This window comes from Carcharodon carcharias, chromosome 12 (assembly GCF_017639515.1).
Source record: "Carcharodon carcharias isolate sCarCar2 chromosome 12, sCarCar2.pri, whole genome shotgun sequence".
Taxonomy (NCBI): Eukaryota; Metazoa; Chordata; class Chondrichthyes; order Lamniformes; family Lamnidae; genus Carcharodon; species Carcharodon carcharias.
The window spans coordinates 1,525,004-1,550,484 of record NC_054478.1 but is presented as its reverse complement, the minus strand read 5'-3'; positions in this window follow the sequence as shown (position 1 = coordinate 1,550,484).

Sequence of the window (25,481 nt, the reverse complement as noted above, 5' to 3'; positions counted from 1 at the left end):
ACTGTACAGGAGCTGACACTGTGACACACACGGACCGTAGAGGAGCTGACACTGAGACACACACACGGACCGTACAGGAGCTGACACTGAGACACACACACACGGACTGTACAGGAGCTGACACTGAGACACACACACAGACTGTACAGGAGCTGACACTGAGACACACACACTGACCGTACAGCAGCTGACACTGAGACACACACAGAGACCGTAAAGGAGCTGACACTGAGACACACACATTGACCGTACACGAGCTGACACTGAGACACACACACACAGACTGTACAGGAGCTGACACTGAGACACACACACAGAACGTACAGGAGCTGACACTGAGACACACACGGACCGTACAGGAGCTGACACTGAGACACACACACATGGACTGTACAGGAGCTGACACTGAGACACACACACAGACTGTACAGGAGCTGACACTGAGACACACACACTGACCGTACAGCAGCTGACACTGAGATACACACAGAGACCATAAAGGAGCTGACACTGAGACACACACACAGACCGTACAGGAGCTGACACTGAAACACACACATTGACCGTACAGGAGCTGACACTGAGACGCACACACAGACCGTACAGGAACTGACACTAAGACACACGCAAAGACTGTACAGGAGCTGACACTGCGGCACACACACACATGGACCGTACACGAACTGACACTGAGACACACACACACGGACCGTACAGGAGCTGACACTGAAACACACACACAGACTGTACAGGAGCTGACACTGAGACACCCACACGGACCATACAAGAGTTAAACTGAGACACACAGAAAGACTGTACAGGAGCTGACACTGAGACACACACAAAGAGACCGTACAGGAGCTGACAATGACACACGCACACGTACCATACAGGAGCTGACACTGAGACAAACACACGGACTGTACAAGAGCTGACACTGAGACACACACACGGAGTGTAAAGGAGTTGACATTGAGACACACACAAAGACTGTACAGGAGCTGACACTGAGACACACACACTGACCGTACAGGAGCTGACACTGAGACAAACACCAAGGGTCCGTACAGTAGCTGACAATGACACACGCACATGGACCGTACAGGAGCTGAAACTGAGACACACACACTGACTATACAAGAGCTGACACTGAGACACACACACGGACCGTACAGGAGCTGACACTGAGATGCACACATGGACCATACAGGAGCTGACACTGAGACGCACACACGGACTGTAGAGGAGCTGACCCTGAGACACACACACACAGATCGAACAGGAGTTGACACTGAGATACACACACACACCGTACAGGAGCTGACACTGAGACACACACACACGGACCGTGCAGGAGCTGACACTGAGACACACACGGACTGCACAGGAGCTGACACTGAGACACACACACACAAACCATACAGGAGCTGACACTGAGACACTCACTCATACCCACGGACCATACAGGAGCTTACACTGAGATACAGACACGGACCGTGGAAGAGCTGACACTGAGAAACACACATGGACCATTCAGGTGCTCACACTGAGATGCACACACGGACCATACAGGAGCTGACACTGAGACACACAAACCGACAGTACAGGAGCTGACACTGAGACACACACACAAACTGTACAGGAGCTGACACTGTGACACACACGGACCGTAGAGGAGCTGACACTGAGACACACACACGGACCGTACAGGAGCTGACACTGAGACACACACACACGGACTGTACAGGAGCTGACACTGAGACACACACACAGACTGTACAGGAGCTGACACTGAGACACACACACTGACCGTACAGCAGCTGACACTGAGACACACACAGAGACCGTAAAGGAGCTGACACTGAGACACACACATTGACCGTACACGAGCTGACACTGAGACACACACACACAGACCGTACACGAGCTGACACTGAGTCACACACTCAGAAAGTACAGGAGCTGACACTGAGATGCACACACAAAGAGTGCAGGAGCTGACACAGAGACACACACATACGGACCATACAGGAGCTGACAAGGAGACACACAAACAGACAGTACAGGAGCTGACACAGATACACACACACGGAACGTACAAGTGCTGACACTGAGATGCACAAATGGACCGTACAGGAGCTGACACTGAGACACAAAAATGGACAGTACAGGAGCTGACACTGAGACACACACACAGACTGTACAGGAGCTGACACTGAGACACACACACAGAACGTACAGGAGCTGACACTGAGACACACACGGACCGTACAGGAGCTGACACTGAGACACACACACACGGACTGTACAGGAGCTGACACTGAGACACACACACAGACTGTACAGGAGCTGACACTGAGACACACACACTGACCGTACAGCAGCTGACACTGAGACACACACAGAGACCATAAAGGAGCTGACACTGAGACACACACACACGCACCATACAGGAGCAGACACTGAGACACACACACAGACCATACAGCAGCAGACACTGAGACGCACACACGGACCATACAGGAGCTGGCACTGAGACACACATATGGACCGTACAGGAGCTGACACTGAGACACACACACACAGACTGTACAGGAGCTGACACTGAGACACACACACAGACTGTAAAGGAGCTGACACTGAGTCACACACACTGACCACACAGGAGCTGACACTGAGACACACACACAGACCATACAGGAGCTGACACTGAGACACACACACGGACCATACAGGAGCTGACACTGAGACGCACACACAGACCGTACAGGAGCTGACACTGAGAAACACACATAGACCGAACAGGAGCTGACACTGAAACACACACCCAGACCGTACAGGAACTGACACTGAGACACACACAAAGACTATACAGGAGCTGACACTGAGGCACACACACATGGACCGTACACGAGCTGACACTGAGACACACACACACGGACCGTACACGAGCTGACACTCAGACACACATGGACCGGACAGGAGCTGACACTGAGTCACACATTCAGATAGTACAGGAGCTGACACTGAGATGCACACACAGAGAGTACAGGAGCTGACACAGAGACACACACACACGGACCATACAGGAGCTGACAATGAGACACACAAACGGACAGTACAGGAGCTGACACAGAGACACACACACGGAACGTACAAGTGCTGACACTGAGATGCACAAATGGACCGTACAGGAGCTGACACTGAGACACACAAATGGACAGTACAGGAGCTGACACTGAGACACACACACAGACTGTACAGGAGCTGACACTGAGACACACACACAGAACGTACAGGAGCTGACACTGAGACACACACGGACCGTACAGGAGCTGACACTGAGACACACACACATGGACTGTACAGGAGCTGACACTCAGACACACACACAGACTGTACAGGAGCTGACACTGAGACACACACACTGACCGTACAGCAGCTGACACTGAGATACACACAGAGACCATAAAGGAGCTGACACTGAGACACACACACGGACCGTACAGGAGCTGACACTGAAACACACACATTGACCGTACAGGAGCTGACACTGAGACGCACACACAGACCGTACAGGAACTGACACTAAGACACACGCAAAGACTGTACAGGAGCTGACACTGCGGCACACACACACATGGACCGTACACGAACTGTCACTGAGACACACACACACGGACCGTACAGGAGCTGACACTGAAACACACACACAGACTGTACAGGAGCTGACACTGAGACACCCACACGGACCATACAAGAGTTAAACTGAGACACACAGAAAGACTGTACAGGAGCTGACACTGAGACACACACAAAGAGACCGTACAGGAGCTGACAATGACACACGCACACGTACCATACAGGAGCTGACACTGAGACAAACACACGGACTGTACAAGAGCTGACACTGAGACACACACACGGAGTGTACAGGAGTTGACATTGAGACACACACAAAGACTGTACAGGAGCTGACACTGAGACACACACACTGACCGTACAGGAGCTGACACTGAGACAAACACCAAGGGTCCGTACAGTAGCTGACAATGACACACGCACATGGACCGTACAGGAGCTGAAACTGAGACACACACACGGACTATACAAGAGCTGACACTGAGACACACACACGGACCGTACAGGAGCTGACACTGAGATGCACACATGGACCATACAGGAGCTGACACTGAGACGCACACACGGACAGTAGAGGAGCTGACCCTGAGACACACACACACAGATCGAACAGGAGTTGACACTGAGATACACACACACACCGTACAGGAGCTGACACTGAGACACACACACACGGACCGTGCAGGAGCTGACACTGAGACACACACGGACTGCACAGGAGCTGACACTGAGACACACACACACAAACCATACAGGAGCTGACACTGAGACTCACACTCATACCCACGGACCATACAGGAGCTTACACTGAGATACAGACACGGACCGTGGAAGAGCTGACACTGAGAAACACACATGGACCATTCAGGTGCTCACACTGAGATGCACACACGGACCATACAGGAGCTGACACTGAGACACACAGACAGACCGTACAGGAGCTGACACTGAGACACACACACAAGGACAGTACACAGGCTGACACTGAAACACACACACAGACTGTACAGGAGCTGAAACAGAGACACACACACAGACTGTACAGGAGCTGACACTGAGACACCCATGGACCGTACAGGAGCAGACACTGAGACACACACACAGAACGCACAGGAGCTGACACTGAGACACAAACACACAGACTGTACAGGAGCTGACACTGGGACACACATTGGGACTGTACAGGAGCTGACACTGAGACACACACGGACCATACACGAGCTGACACTGAGACACACGCTCGGGCAGTATAGGAGGTGAAACTGAGACACATACACGGATGCACAGGAGCTGACAATGAGACACACACACAGACTGTACAGGAGCTGACACTGAGACACACACACTGACCGTACAGCAGCTGACACTGAGACACACACAGAGACCATAAAGGAGCTGACACTGAGACACACACACTGACCGTACAGGAGCTGACACTGAGAAACTCACATAGATCGAAAGGGAGCTGACACTGAGACACACACACAGACCGTACAGGAACTGACACTGAGACACACACAAAGACTGTACAGGAGCTGACACTGCGGCACACACACACATGGACCGTACACGAACTGACACTGAGACACACACACACGGACCATACAGGAGCTCACACTGAAACACACACACAGACTGTACAGGAGCTGACACTGAGACACCCACACGGACCATACAAGAGTTAAACTGAGACACACAGAAAGACTGTACAGGAGCTGACACTGAGACACACACAAAGAGACCGTACAGGAGCTGACAATGACACACGCACACGTACCGTACAGGAGCTGACACTGAGACACACACACGGACTGTACAAGAGCTGACACTGAGACACACACACGGAGTGTACAGGAGTTGACATTGAGACACGCACACAGACTGTACAGGAGCTGACACTGAGACACACACACTGACCGTACAGGAGCTGACACTGAGACAAACACCAAGGGTCCGTACAGTAGCTGACAATGACACATGCACATGGACCGTACAGGAGCTGAAACTGAGACACACACACGGACTATACAAGAGCTGACACTGAGACACACACACGGACCGTACAGGAGCTGACACTGAGATGCACACATGGACCATACAGGAGCTGAATCTGAGACACACAAAGGGACAGTACAGGAGCTGACACTGAGGTACACACATGGACCATACAGGAGCTGACACTGAGATGCACACACGGACAGTAGAGGAGCTGACCCTGAGACACACACACACAGATCGAACAGGAGTTGACACTGAGATACACACACACACCGTACAGGACCTGACACTGAGACACACACACACGGACCATACAGGAGCTGACACTGAGACACACGCTCGGGCAGTATAGGAGGAGAAACTGAGACACATACACGGATGCACAGGAGCTGACACTGAGACACAAACACAGACTGTACAGGAGCTGACACTGAGACACACACACACAGACCGTACAGGAGTTGACACCGAGACACACACACACACCGTACAGGAGCTGACACTGAGACACACAAACAGACAGTACAGGAGCTGACACTGAGACACACACACAAACTGTATAGGAGCTGACACTGAGACACACACAGAGAACGTACAGGAGCTGACACTGAGACACACACGGACTGTACAGGAGCTGAAACTGAGACACACACACGGACCATACAGGAGCTGACAATGAGACACACAAACGGACCATACAGGAGCTGTCACTGAGACACATACACATGGACCGTACAGGAGCTGACACTGAGACAAACACACACGGACTGTGCAGGAGCTGACACTGAGACACACACACACGGACCATACAGGATCTGACACTGAGACACACACACGGACCATACAGGATCTGACAATGAGACACACAAACGGACAGTACAGTAGCTGACACTGAGACACACACACGGAACATACAAGTGCTGACACTGAGATGCACAAATGGACCGTACAGGAGCTGACACTGAGACACACACATTGACCGTACACGAGCTGACACTGAGACACACACACACGGACCGTACATGAGCTGACACTGAGTCACACACTCAGAAAGTACAGGAGCTGACACTGAGATGCACACACAGAGAGTACAGGAGCTGACACAGAGACACAAACATACGGACCATACAGGAGCTGACAATGAGACACACAAACGGACAGTACAGGAGCTGACACTGAGACACACACACGGAACGTACAAATGCTGACACTGAGATGCACAAATGGACCGTACAGGAGCTGACACTGAGACACACAAATGGACAGTACAGGAGCTGACACTAAGACACACACACAGACTGTACAGGAGCTGACACTGAGACACACACACACAGACCTTACAGGAGTTGACACCGAGACACACACACACACCGTACAGGAGCTGACACTGAGACACACAAACAGACAGTACAGGAGATGACCCTGAGACACACACACAAACTGTATAGGAGCTGACACTGAGACACACACAGAGAACGTACAGGAGCTGACACTGAGACACACACGGACTGTACAGGAGCTGAAACTGAGACACACACACGGACCATACAGGAGCTGACAATGAGACACACAAACGGACCATACAGGAGCTGTCACTGAGACACATACACATGGACCGTACAGGAGCTGACACTGAGACACACACACACGGACTATACAGGAGCTGACACTGAGATACACACACGGACCATACAGGATCTGACACTGAGACACACACACACGGACCATACAGGATCTGACACTGAGACACACACACGGACCATACAGGAGCTGACAATGAGACACACAAACGGACAGTACAGGAGCTGACACTGAGACACACACACGGAACATACAAGTGCTGACACTGAGATGCACAAATGGACAGTACAGGAGCTGACACTGAGACACACACACAGACTGTACAGGAGCTGACACTGAGACACACACAGAACGTACAGGAGCTGACACTGTGACACACACGGACCGTAGAGGAGCTGACACTGAGACACACACACAGACCGTACAGGAGCTGACACTGAGACACACACACACGGATTGTACAGGAGCTGACACTGAGACACACACACAGACTGTACAGGAGCTGACACTGAGACACACACACTGACCGTACAGCAGCTGACACTGAGACACACACAGAGACCATAAAGGAGCTGACACTGAGACACACACATTGACCGTACACGAGCTGACACTGAGACACACACACACGGACCGTACACGAGCTGACACTGAGTCACACACTCAGAAAGTACAGGAGCTGACACTGAGATGCACACACAGAGAGTACAGGAGCTGACACAGAGACACACACATACGGACCATACAGGAGCTGACAAGGAGACACACAAACAGACAGTACAGGAGCTGACACAGAGACACACACACGGAACGTACAAGTGCTGACACTGAGATGCACAAATGGACTGTACAGGAGCTGACACTGAGACACACAAATGGACAGTACAGGAGCTGACACTGAGACACACACACAGACTGTACAGGAGCTGACACTGAGACACACACACAGAACGTACAGGAGCTGACACTGAGACACACACGGACCGTACAGGAGCTGACACTGAGACACACACACACGGACTGTACAGGAGCTGACACAGAGACACACACACAGACTGTACAGGAGCTGACACTGAGACACACACACTGACCGTACAGCAGCTGACACTGAGACACACACAGAGACCATAAAGGAGCAGACACTGAGACACACACACAGACCATACAGCAGCAGACACTGAGACGCACACACGGACCGTACAGGAGCTGGCACTGAGACACACACATGGACCATACAGGAGCTGACACTGAGACACACACACACGGACCATACAGGAGCTGACAATGAGACACACAAACGGACAGTACAGGAGCTGACACAGAGACACACACACGGAACGTACAAGTGCTGACACTGAGATGCACAAATGGACCGTACAGGAGCTGACACTGAGACACACAAATGGACAGTACAGGAGCTGACACTGAGACACACACACAGACTGTACAGGAGCTGACACTGAGACACACACACAGAACGTACAGGAGCTGACACTGAGACACACACGGACCGTACAGGAGCTGACACTGAGACACACACACATGGACTGTACAGGAGCTGACACTCAGACACACACACAGACTGTACAGGAGTGACACTGAGACACACACACTGACCGTACAGCAGCTGACACTGAGATACACACAGAGACCATAAAGGAGCTGACACTGAGACACACACACGGACCGTACAGGAGCTGACACTGAAACACACACATTGACCGTACAGGAGCTGACACTGAGACGCACACACAGACCGTACAGGAACTGACACTAAGACACACGCAAAGACTGTACAGGAGCTGACACTGCGGCACACACACACATGGACCGTACACGAACTGACACTGAGACACACACACACGGACCGTACAGGAGCTGACACTGAAACACACACACAGACTGTACAGGAGCTGACACTGAGACACCCACACGGACCATACAAGAGTTAAACTGAGACACACAGAAAGACTGTACAGGAGCTGACACTGAGACACACACAAAGAGACCGTACAGGAGCTGACAATGACACACGCACACGTACCATACAGGAGCTGACACTGAGACAAACACACGGACTGTACAAGAGCTGACACTGAGACACACACACGGAGTGTACAGGAGTTGACATTGAGACACACACAAAGACTGTACAGGAGCTGACACTGAGACACACACACTGACCGTACAGGAGCTGACACTGAGACAAACACCAAGGGTCCGTACAGAAGCTGACAATGACACACGCACATGGACCGTACAGGAGCTGAAACTGAGACACACACACGGACTATACAAGAGCTGACACTGAGACACACACACGGACCGTACAGGAGCTGACACTGAGATGCACACATGGACCATACAGGAGCTGACACTGAGACGCACACACGGACAGTAGAGGAGCTGACCCTGAGACACACACACACAGATCGAACAGGAGTTGACACTGAGATACACACACACACCGTACAGGAGCTGACACTGAGACACACACACACGGACCGTGCAGGAGCTGACACTGAGACACACACGGACTGCACAGGAGCTGACACTGAGACACACACACACAAACCATACAGGAGCTGACACTGAGACTCACACTCATACCCACGGACCATACAGGAGCTTACACTGAGATACAGACACGGACCGTGGAAGAGCTGACACTGAGAAACACACATGGACCATTCAGGTGCTCACACTGAGATGCACACACGGACCATACAGGAGCTGACACTGAGACACACAGACAGACCGTACAGGAGCTGACACTGAGACACACACACAAGGACAGTACACAGGCTGACACTGAAACACACACACAGACTGTACAGGAGCTGAAACAGAGACACACACACAGACTGTACAGGAGCTGACACTGAGACACCCATGGACCGTACAGGAGCAGACACTGAGACACACTCACAGAACGCACAGGAGCTGACACTGAGACACAAACACACAGACTGTACAGGAGCTGACACTGGGACACACATTGGGACTGTACAGGAGCTGACACTGAGACACACACGGACCATACACGAGCTGACACTGAGACACACGCTCGGGCAGTATAGGAGGTGAAACTGAGACACATACACGGATGCACAGGAGCTGACAATGAGACACACACACAGACTGTACAGGAGCTGACACTGAGACACACACACTGACCGTACAGCAGCTGACACTGAGACACACACAGAGACCATAAAGGAGCTGACACTGAGACACACACACTGACCGTACAGGAGCTGACACTGAGAAACTCACATAGATCGAAAGGGAGCTGACACTGAGACACACACACAGACCGTACAGGAACTGACACTGAGACACACACAAAGACTGTACAGGAGCTGACACTGCGGCACACACACACATGGACCGTACACGAACTGACACTGAGACACACACACACGGACCATACAGGAGCTCACACTGAAACACACACACAGACTGTACAGGAGCTGACACTGAGACACCCACACGGACCATACAAGAGTTAAACTGAGACACACAGAAAGACTGTACAGGAGCTGACACTGAGACACACACAAAGAGACCGTACAGGAGCTGACAATGACACACGCACACGTACCGTACAGGAGCTGACACTGAGACACACACACGGACTGTACAAGAGCTGACACTGAGACACACACACGGAGTGTACAGGAGTTGACATTGAGACACGCACACAGACTGTACAGGAGCTGACACTGAGACACACACACTGACCGTACAGGAGCTGACACTGAGACAAACACCAAGGGTCCGTACAGTAGCTGACAATGACACATGCACATGGACCGTACAGGAGCTGAAACTGAGACACACACACGGACTATACAAGAGCTGACACTGAGACACACACACGGACCGTACAGGAGCTGACACTGAGATGCACACATGGACCATACAGGAGCTGAATCTGAGACACACAAAGGGACAGTACAGGAGCTGACACTGAGGTACACACATGGACCATACAGGAGCTGACACTGAGATGCACACACGGACAGTAGAGGAGCTGACCCTGAGACACACACACACAGATCGAACAGGAGTTGACACTGAGATACACACACACACCGTACAGGACCTGACACTGAGACACACACACACGGACCATACAGGAGCTGACACTGAGACACACGCTCGGGCAGTATAGGAGGAGAAACTGAGACACATACACGGATGCACAGGAGCTGACACTGAGACACAAACACAGACTGTACAGGAGCTGACACTGAGACACACACACACAGACCGTACAGGAGTTGACACCGAGACACACACACACACCGTACAGGAGCTGACACTGAGACACACAAACAGACAGTACAGGAGCTGACACTGAGACACACACACAAACTGTATAGGAGCTGACACTGAGACACACACAGAGAACGTACAGGAGCTGACACTGAGACACACACGGACTGTACAGGAGCTGAAACTGAGACACACACACGGACCATACAGGAGCTGACAATGAGACACACAAACGGACCATACAGGAGCTGTCACTGAGACACATACACATGGACCGTACAGGAGCTGACACTGAGACAAACACACACGGACTGTGCAGGAGCTGACACTGAGACACACACACACGGACCATACAGGATCTGACACTGAGACACACACACGGACCATACAGGATCTGACAATGAGACACACAAACGGACAGTACAGTAGCTGACACTGAGACACACACACGGAACATACAAGTGCTGACACTGAGATGCACAAATGGACCGTACAGGAGCTGACACTGAGACACACACATTGACCGTACACGAGCTGACACTGAGACACACACACACGGACCGTACATGAGCTGACACTGAGTCACACACTCAGAAAGTACAGGAGCTGACACTGAGATGCACACACAGAGAGTACAGGAGCTGACACAGAGACACAAACATACGGACCATACAGGAGCTGACAATGAGACACACAAACGGACCGTACAGGAGCTGACACTGAGACACACACACGGAACGTACAAATGCTGACACTGAGATGCACAAATGGACCGTACAGGAGCTGACACTGAGACACACAAATGGACAGTACAGGAGCTGACACTAAGACACACACACAGACTGTACAGGAGCTGACACTGAGACACACACACACAGACCTTACAGGAGTTGACACCGAGACACACACACACACCGTACAGGAGCTGACACTGAGACACACAAACAGACAGTACAGGAGATGACCCTGAGACACACACACAAACTGTATAGGAGCTGACACTGAGACACACACAGAGAACGTACAGGAGCTGACACTGAGACACACACGGACTGTACAGGAGCTGAAACTGAGACACACACACGGACCATACAGGAGCTGACAATGAGACACACAAACGGACCATACAGGAGCTGTCACTGAGACACATACACATGGACCGTACAGGAGCTGACACTGAGACAAACACACACGGACTATACAGGAGCTGACACTGAGATACACACACGGACCATACAGGATCTGACACTGAGACACACACACACGGACCATACAGGATCTGACACTGAGACACACACACGGACCATACAGGAGCTGACAATGAGACACACAAACGGACAGTACAGGAGCTGACACTGAGACACACACACGGAACATACAAGTGCTGACACTGAGATGCACAAATGGACAGTACAGGAGCTGACACTGAGACACACACACAGACTGTACAGGAGCTGACACTGAGACACACACAGAACGTACAGGAGCTGACACTGTGACACACACGGACCGTAGAGGAGCTGACACTGAGACACACACACGGACCGTACAGGAGCTGACACTGAGACACACACACACGGATTGTACAGGAGCTGACACTGAGACACACACACAGACTGTACAGGAGCTGACACTGAGACACACACACTGACCGTACAGCAGCTGACACTGAGACACACACAGAGACCATAAAGGAGCTGACACTGAGACACACACATTGACCGTACACGAGCTGACACTGAGACACACACACACGGACCGTACACGAGCTGACACTGAGTCACACACTCAGAAAGTACAGGAGCTGACACTGAGATGCACACACAGAGAGTACAGGAGCTGACACAGAGACACACACATACGGACCATACAGGAGCTGACAAGGAGACACACAAACAGACAGTACAGGAGCTGACACAGAGACACACACACGGAACGTACAAGTGCTGACACTGAGATGCACAAATGGACCGTACAGGAGCTGACACTGAGACACACAAATGGACAGTACAGGAGCTGACACTGAGACACACACACAGACTGTACAGGAGCTGACACTGAGACACACACACAGAACGTACAGGAGCTGACACTGAGACACACACGGACCGTACAGGAGCTGACACTGAGACACACACACACGGACTGTACAGGAGCTGACACAGAGACACACACACAGACTGTACAGGAGCTGACACTGAGACACACACACTGACCGTACAGCAGCTGACACTGAGACACACACAGAGTCCATAAAGGAGCAGACACTGAGACACACACACAGACCATACAGCAGCAGACACTGAGACGCACACACGGACCGTACAGGAGCTGGCACTGAGACACACACATGGACCATACAGGAGCTGACACTGAGACACACACACACAGACTGTACAGGAGCTGACACTGAGACACACACACAGACTGTAAAGGAGCTGACACTGAGTCACACACACTGACCACACAGGAGCTGACACTGAGACACACACACAGACCATACAGGAGCTGACACTGAGACACACACACGGACCATACAGGAGCTGACACTGAGACGCACACACAGACCGTACAGGAGCTGACAATGAGAAACACACATAGACCGAACAGGAGCTGACACTGAAACACACACCCAGACCGTACAGGAACTGACACTGAGACACACACAAAGACTGTACAGGAGCTGACACTGAGGCACACACACATGGACCGTACACGAGCTGACACTGAGACACACACACACGGACCGTACACGAGCTGAAACTCAGACACACATGGACCGGACACGAGCTGACACTGAGTCACACACTCAGAAAGTACAGGAGCTGACACTGAGATGCACACACAGAGAGTACAGGAACTGACACAGAGACACACACACACGGACCATACAGGAGCTGACAATGAGACACACAAACGGACAGTACAGGAGCTGACACAGAGACACACACACGGAACGTAAAAGTGCTGACACTGAGATGCACAAATGGACCGTACAGGAGCTGACACTGAGACACACAAATGGACAGTACAGGAGCTGACACTGAGACACACACACAGACTGTACAGGAGCTGACACTGAGACACACACACAGAACGTACAGGAGCTGACACTGAGACACACACGGACCGTACAGGAGCTGACACTGAGACACACACACACGGACTGTACAGGAGCTGACACTGAGACACACACACAGACTGTACAGGAGCTGACACTGAGACACACACACTGACCGTACAGCAGCTGACACTGAGACACACACAGAGACCTTAAAGGAGCTGACACTGAGACACACACACGGACCGTACAGGAGCTGACACTGAAACACACACATTGACCGTACAGGAGCTGACACTGAGAAACTCACATAGATCGAACTGGAGCTGACACTGAGACACACACACAGACCGTACAGGAACTGACACTGAGACACACGCAAAGACTGTACAGGAGCTGACACTGCGGCACACACACACATGGACCGTACACGAACTGACACTGAGACACACACACACGGACCGTACAGGAGCTGACACTGAAACACACACACAGACCATACAGGAGCTGACACTGAGACACCCACACGGACCATACAAAGTTAAACTGAGACACACAGAAAGACTGTACAGGAGCTGACACTAAGACACACACAAAGAGACCGTACAGGAGCTGACAATGACACACGCACACGTACCGTACAGGAGCTGACACTGAGACAAACACAAGGACTGTACAAGAGCTGACACTGAGACACACACACGGAGTGTACAGGAGTTGACATTGAGACACACACAAAGACTGTACAGGAGCTGACACTGAGACACACACACTGACCGTACAGGAGCTGACACTGAGACAAACACCAAGGGTCCGTACAGTAGCTGACAATGACACACGCACATGGACCGTACAGGAGCTGACACTGAGACAAACACACGGACTGTACAAGAGCTGACACTGAGACACACACACGGAGTGTACAGGAGTTGACATTGAGACACACACACAGACTGTACAGGAGCTGACACTGAGACACACACACTGACCGTACAGGAGCTGACACTGAGATAGACACACATGGACAGTACAGGAGCTGACACGGAAACAACCACAGACACACACGGACCATAGAGGAGCTGACACTGAGACAGACACACAGACTGTACAGGAGCTGACGCTGAGAAACTCACATAGATCGAAAGGGAGCTGACACTGAGACACACACACAGACCGTACAGGAACTGACACTGAGACACACACATAGATCGAAAGGGAGCTGACACTGAGACACACACACAGACCGTACAGGAACTGACACTGAGACACACACAAAGACTCTACAGGAGCTGACACTGCGGCACACACACACATGGACCGTACACGAACTGACACTGAGACACACACACACGGACCGTACAGGAGCTGACACTGAAACGCACACACAGACTGTACAGGAGCTGACACTGAGACACCCACACGGACCATACAAAGTTAAACTGAGACACACAGAATGACTGTACAGGAGCTGACACTGAGACACACACAAAGAGACCGTACAGGAGCTGACAATGACACACGCACACGTACCGTACAGGAGCTGACACTGAGACACACACACGGACTGTACAAGAGCTGACACTGAGACACACACACGGAGTGTACAGGAGTTGACATTGAGACACACACACAGACTGTACAGGAGCTGACACTGAGACACACACACGGACCATACAGGAGCTGACACTGAAACACACACATTGACCGTACAGGAGCTGACACTGAGAAACTCACATAGATCGAAAGGGAGCTGACACTGAGACACACACACAGACCGTACAGGAACTGACACTGAGACACACGCAAAGACTGTACAGGAGCTGACACTGCGGCACACACACACATGGACTGTACACGAACTGACACTGAGACACACACACACGGACCGTACAGGAGCTGACACTGAAACACACACACAGACCATACAGGAGCTGACACTGAGACACCCACACGGACCATACAAGAGTTAAACTGAGACACACAGAAAGACTGTACAGGAGCTGACACTGAGACACACACAAAGAGACCGTACAGGAGCTGACAATGACACACGCACACGTACCGTACAGGAGCTGACACTGAGACAAACACACGGACTGTACAAGAGCTGACACTGAGACACACACACGGAGTGTACAGGAGTTGACATTGAGACACACACAAAGACTGTACAGGAGCTGACACTGAGACACACACACTGACCGTACAGGAGCTGACACTGAGACAAACACCAAGGGTCCGTACAGTAGCTGACAATGACACACGCACATGGACCGTACAGGAGCTGACACTGAGACAAACACACGGACTGTACAAGAGCTGACACTGAGACACACACACGGAGTGTACAGGAGTTGACATTGAGACACACACACAGACTGTACAGGAGCTGACACTGAGACACACACACTGACCGTACAGGAGCTGACACTGAGATAGACACACATGGACTGTACAGGAGCTGACACGGAAACACCCACAGACACACACGGACCATAGAGGAGCTGACACTGAGACAGACACACAGACTGTACAGGAGCTGACGCTGAGAAACTCACATAGATCGAAAGGGAGCTGACACTGAGACACACACACAGACCGTACAGGAACTGACACTGAGACACACACATAGATCGAAAGGGAGCTGACACTGAGACACACACACAGACCGTACAGGAACTGACACTGAGACACACACATAGATCGAAAGGGAGCTGACACTGAGACACACACACAGACCGTACACGAACTGACACTGAGACACACACACACGGACCGTACAGGAGCTGACACTGAAACACACACACAGACTGTACAGGAGCTGACACTGAGACACGCACACGGACCATACAAAGTTAAACTGAGACACACAGAAAGACTGTACAGGAGCTGACACTGAGACACACACAAAGAGACCGTACAGGAGCTGACAATGACACACGCACACGTACCGTACAGGAGCTGACACTGAGACACACACACGGACTGTACAAGAGCTGACACTGAGACACACACACGGAGTGTACAGGAGTTGACATTGAGACACACACACAGACTGTACAGGAGCTGACACTGAGACACACACACTGACCGTACAGGAGCTGACACTGAGACAAACACCAAGGGTCCGTACAGTAGCTGACAATGACACACGCACATGGACCGTACAGGAGCTGAAACTGAGACACACACACGGACTATACAAGAGCTGACACTGAGACACACACACGGACCGTACAGGAGCTGACACTGAGATGCACACATGGACCATACAGGAGCTGAAACTGAGACACACAAAGGGACAATACAGGAGCTGACACTGAGGCACACACATGGACCATAAAGGAGCTGACACTGAGACGCACACACGGACAGTAGAGGAGCTGACCCTGAGACACACACACACAGATCGAACAGGAGTTGACACTGAGACACACACACACACCGTACAGGAGCTGACACTGAGACACACACGGACTGCACAGGAGCTGACACTGAGACACACACACACAAACCATACAGGAGCTGACACTGAGACTCACATTCATACCCACGGACCATACAGGAGCTTACACTGAGATACAGACACAGACCGTGGAAGAGCTGACACTGAGAAACACACATGGACCATTCAGGTGCTCACACTGAGATGCACACACGGACCATACAGGAGCTGACACTGAGACACACAGACAGACTGTACAGGAGCTGAAACAGAGACACACACACTGACCGTACAGCAGCTGACACTGAGACACACACAGAGACCATAAAGGAGCTGACACTGAGACACACACACGGTCCGTACAGGAGCTGACACTGAAACACACACATTGACCGTACAGGAGCTGACACTGAGAAACTCACATTGATCGAAAGGGAGCTGACACTGAGACACACACACGGTCTGTACAAGAGCTGACACTGAGACACACACACGGAGTGTACAGGAGTTGACATTGAGACACACACACAGACTGAACAGGAGCTGACACTGAGACACACACACTGACCGTACATTAGCTGACACTGAGACACACACACAGACCATACAGGAGCTGACACTGAGACACACACACGGACCGTACAGGAGCTGACACTGAGAAACACACATAGACCAAACAGGAGCTGACACTGAGACACACACACAGACCGTACAGGAACTGATACTGAGACATACACACAGCATGTACAGTAGCTGACACTGAGGCACACACACATGGAACGTACAGGAGCTGACAATCAGACACACACACAAGGACCGTACAGGAGCTGACACTGAAACACACACACTGACTGTACAGGAGTTAACACTGAGACACACATGGACCGTACAGGAGCTGACACTGAGACACACACACAGAACGTACAGGAGCTGACACTTAGACACACACACAAGGACCATTCAGGAGCTGACACTGAACGCAAACACAGACTGTACAGGAGCTGACACTGAAACACACACACATGGACCATACAGGAGCAGACACTGAGACACACACATCGACCGTACAGGAGCTTACACTGAGACACACACATCGAACGTACAGGAGCTGACACTGAGACACTCACACACAGACTGTACAGGAGCTGACTTTGAGACACACACACACAGACCATACAGGAACTGACACTGAGACACACACACATGGACCGTACAGGAGCTGACACTGAGACACACACACAGACTGTACAGGAGCTGACTTTGAGACACACACACACAGACCATACAGGAGCTGACACTGAGACACACACACGGACCGTACAGGTGCTGAAACTGAGACACACACATTGACCGTACAGGAGCTGACACTGAGAAACACACATAGACCGAAAGGGAGCTGACACTGAGACACACACACAGATCGTACAGGAACTGACACTGAGACACACACACAGACTGTACAGGAGCTGACACTGAGGCACACACACATGGACCGTACACGAACTGACACTGAGACACACACACACGGACTGTACAGGAGCTGGCACTGAAACACACACACAGACTGTACAGGAGCTAACACTGAGACACCCACACGGACCGTACAGGAGCTGAAACTGAGACACACAGAAAGACTGTACATGAGCTGACACTGAAACACACACAAAGAGACCGTACAGGATCTGACAATGACACATGCACACGCACCGTACAGGAGCTGACACTGAGACACACACACGGACTGTACAACAGCTGACACTGAGACACACACACGGACTGTACAGGAGTTGACATTGAGACACACACACGGACCGTACAGGAGCTGACACTGAGACAAAAACACGGTCCATACAGGAGCTGTCACTGAGACATATACACAGGGACCGTACAAGAGCTGACACTGAGACACAGACACACGGACCGTACAGGAGCTTACACTGAGATACAGACACGGACCATAGAAGAGCTGACACTGAGACACACACACGGACCATACAGGAGCTGACACTGAGATGCACACACGGACCATACAGGAGCTGAAACTGAGACGCACACACGGACAGTAGAGGAGCTGACCCTGAGACACACACACACAGATCGAACAGGAGTTGACACCGAGATACACACACACACCGTACAGGAGCTGACACTGAGACACACACGGACTGCACAGGAGCTGACACTGAGACACACACACACAAACCATACAGGAGCTGACACTGAGACTCACACTCATACCCACGGACCGTACAGGAGCTTACACTGAGATACAGACACGGACCGTGGAAGAGCTGACACTGAGAAACACACACGGAACATTCAGGTGCTGACACTGAGATGCACACACGGACCATACAGGAGCTGACACTGAGACACACAGACGGACCGTACGGGAGCTGACACTGAGACACACACACAAGGACAGTACACAGGCTGACACTGAAACACACACACAGACTGTACAGGAGCTGAAACAGAGACACACACACAGACTGTACAGGAGCTGACACTGAGACACCCATGGACCGTACAGGAGCTGACACTGAGACACACACACAGAACGCACAGGAGCTGACACTGAGACACAAACACACAGACTGTACAGGAGCTGACACTGGGACACACATTGGGACTGTACAGGAGCTGACACTGAGACACACACGGACCATACAGGAGCTGACACTGAGACACACGCTCGGGCAGTATAGGAGGTGAAACTGAGACACATACACGGATGCACAGGAGCTGACACTGAAAAACAAACACAGACTGTACAGGAGCTGACACTGAGACACACACACACAGACCGTACAGGACTTGACACCGAGACACACACACACACCGTACAGGAGCTGACACTGAGACACACAAACAGACAGTACAGGAGCTGACACTGAGACACACACACAAACTGTATAGGAGCTGACACTGAGACACCCACAGAGAACGTACAGGAGCTGACACTGAGACACTCACGGACTGTACAGGAGCTGAAACTGAGACACACAAACGGACCATACAGGAGCTGTCACTGAGACACATACACATGGACCGTACAGGAGCTGACACTGAGACAAACACAGACGGACCGTACAGGAGCTGACACTGAGATACACACACGGACCATACAGGAGCTGACACTGAGACAACCACACACGGACCATACAGGATCAGACACTGAGACACACACACGGACCATACAAGAGCTGACACTGAGATACACACACGGACCATACAGGAGCTGACACTGAGACAAACACACATGGACCATACAGGAGCTGACACTGAGATACACACACGGACCATACAGGAGCTGACACTGAGACACTCAAACAGACTGTATAGGAGCTGACACTGAGACACACACACAGAACGTAAAGGAGCTGACACTGAGACACACACGGACCGTACAGGAGCTGACACTGAGAAACACACACAGAACGTACAGGAGCTGACGCTTAGACACACACACAAGGACCGTTCAGGAGCTGACACTGAGACACACACGGACTGCACAGGAGCTGACACTGAGACACACACACACGAACCATACAGGAGCTGACACTGAGACACACACTCATACCCACGGACCGTACAGGAGCTGAAACTGAGACACACAGAAAGACTGTACAGGAGCTGACACTGAGACACAGACAAAGATACCATACAGGAGCTGACAATGACACACGCACACGCACCGTACAGGAGCTGACACAGAGACAAACACACGGACTGTTCAAGAGCTGACACTGAGACACACGCACGGACTGTACAGGAGTTGACATTGAGACACACACACGGACCATACAGGAGCTGACACTGAGACACACACACGGACCATACAGGAGCTGACACTGAGACGCATACACACGGACCGCACAGGAGCTGACACTGAGACACACACACACGGACTGTACAGGAGCTTACACTGAGATACAGACAAGGACCATGGAAGAGCTGACACTGAGACACACACACGGACCATTCAGGTGCTGACACTGAGATGCACGCACGGACCATACAGGAGCTGACACTGAGACACACACACAACTACAGTACACGAGCTGAAACTGAAACACACACACAGACTGTACAGGAGCTGACACTGAGACACACATGGACCGTACAGGAGCTGACACTGAGACACACACACAGAACGTACAGGAGCTGACACTTAGACACACACTCAAGGACCATTCAGGAGTTGACACTGAGACACATACACATGGAAGTACAGGAGCTGACACTGAGACAAATACAGACGGACCGTAGAGGAGCTGACACTGAGATACACACACGGACCATACAGGAGCTGACACTGAGACAACCACAAACGGACCATACAGGATCTGACACTGAGACACACACACGGACCATACAGGAGCTGACACTGAGACACACAAACGGACAGTACAGGAGCTGACACTGAGACACACACACAGAACATACAAGTGCTGACACTGAGATGCACACACGGACCGTACAGGAGCTGACACTGAGACAACCACACACGGACCATACAGGATCTGACACAGAGACACACACACGGACCATAGAGGAGCTGACACTGAGACACACAAACAGACAGTACAGGAGCTGACACTGAGACACACACACAGACTGTATAGGAGCTGACACTGAGACACACACACAGAACGTACAGGAGCTGACACTGAGACACACATGGACCGTACAGGAGCTGACACTGAGACACACACACAGAATGTACAGGAGCTGACGCTTAGACACACACACAAGGACCGTTCAGGAGCTGACACTGAGATGCACACACAGAGAGTACAGGAGCTGACACTAAGACACACACACACGCACCATACAGGAGCAGACACTGAGACACACACACAGACCATACAGCAGCAGACACTGAGACGCACACACGGACCGTACAGGAGCTGGCACTGAGACACACACATGGGCCGTACAGGAGCTGACACTGAAACACACACATTGACCACACAGGAGCTGACACTGAGAAACTCACATAGATCGAAAGGGAGCTGACACTAAGACACACACACAGACCGTACAGGAACTGACACTGAGACACACACACAGACTGTACAGGAGCTGACACTGCGGCGCACACACACACATGGACCGTACATGAGCTGACACTGAGACACACACACACGGACCGTACAGTAGCTGACACTGAAACACAAACTCAGACTGTACAGGAGCTGACACTGAGACACCCACACGGACCATACAAGAGTTAAACTGAGACACACAGAAAGACTGTACAGGAGCTGACACTGAGACACACACAAAGAGACCGTACAGGAACTGACAATGACACACGCACACGCACCGTACAGGAGCTGACACTGAGACACACACACGGACTGTAAGAGAGCTGACACCGAGACACACACACGGACTGTACAGGAGTTGACGTTGAGACAAACAAACGGACCACACAGGAGCTGTCACTGAGACACATACACACGGACCGTACAGGAGCTGAAACTGAGACACACAAAGGGACAGTACAGGAGCTGACACTGAGATATAGACACGGACCATAGAAGAGCTGACGCTGAGACACACACACGGACCATACAGGAGCTGAAACTGAGACACACAAAGGGACAGTACAGGAGCTGACACTGAAACACACACATGGACCATACAGGAGCTGACTCTGAGGCACACACACATGGACCGTACACGAGCTGACACTGAGACACACACACACAGACCGTACAGGAGCTGACACTGAGACACACACACTGACCATACAGGAGCTGACACTGAGACACACACACAGACAATACAGGAGCTGACACTGAGATACACACACAGACCGTACAGGAGCTGACACTGAGACACACACACAGACTTTACAGGAGCTGACACTGAGACAAATACACAGACTGTACAGGAGCTGACACTGAGACACACACACACAGACTGTACAGGAGCTGACACTGAGACACACACACACGGGTCGCAAAGGAACTGATACTGAGATACACACACGGACCGTACAGGAGCTGACACTGAGACACACACACAGACAGTACAGGAGCTGACACTGAGACACACACACACGGACCACACAGGAGCTGACACTGAGACACACACACACGGACTGTACAGGAACTGAAACTGAGACACAAACAGAAACCGTACAGAAGCTGACCATGAGACACACACACATGGACCATTCAGGAGCAGACACTGAGACACACATGCACAGACCGTACAGGAGTTGACACTGAGACACACACACAGACCATACAGGAGCTGACACTGAGACAAACACACGGACCGTACAGGAGCTGACACTGAGACGCACACACAGACCGTACAGGAGCTGACACTGAGAAACACACATAGACCGAACAGGAGCTGACACTGAAACACACACACAGACTGTACAGGAACTGACACTGAGACACACACACAGACTGTACAGGAGCTGACACTGAGGCACACACACATGGACCTTACACGAGCTGACACTGAGACACACACACACGGACCGTACAGGAGCTGACACTCAGACACCTATGGACCGTACAGGAGCTGACACTGAGTCACACACACAGAAAGTACAGGAGCTGACAATGGGACGCACACACAGAGAGTACAGGAGCTGACACTGAGACACACACATTGACCGTACAGGAGCTGACACTGAGAAACACACATAGACCGATCACGAACTGACACTGAGGCACACACACATGGACCGTACACGAGCTGACACTGAGACACACACACACGGACCGTACAGGAGCTGGCACTGAAACACACACACAGACTGCACAGGAGCTGACACTGAGACACCCACATGGACCGTACAGGAGCTGAAACTGAGACACACAGAATGACTGTACAGGAGCTGACACTGAGACACACACAAAGAGACCGTACAGGAACTGACAATGACACACGCACACGCACCGTACAGGAGCTGACACTGAGACACACACACGGACTGTAAAAGAGCTGACACCGAGACACACACACGGACTGTACAGGAGTTGACGTTGAGACAAACAAACGGACCACACAGGAGCTGTCACTGAGACACATACACACGGACCGTACAGGAGCTGACACTGAGACACACAAAGGGACAGTACAGGAGCTGACACTGAGATACAGACACGGACCATGGAAGAGCTGACACTGAGACACACACACGGACCATACAGGAGCTGAAACTGAGACACACAAAGGGACAGTACACGAGCTGACACTGAAACACACACATGGACCATACAGGAGCTGACACTGAGACACACATGCACAGACCGTACAGGAGCTGACACTGAGACACACACACAGACCATACAGGAGCTGACACTGAGACAAACACACGGACCGTACAGGAGCTGACACTGAGACGCACACACAGACCGTACAGGAGCTGACACTGAGAAACACACATAGACCGAACAGGAGCTGACACTGAAACACACACCCAGACTGTACAGGAAC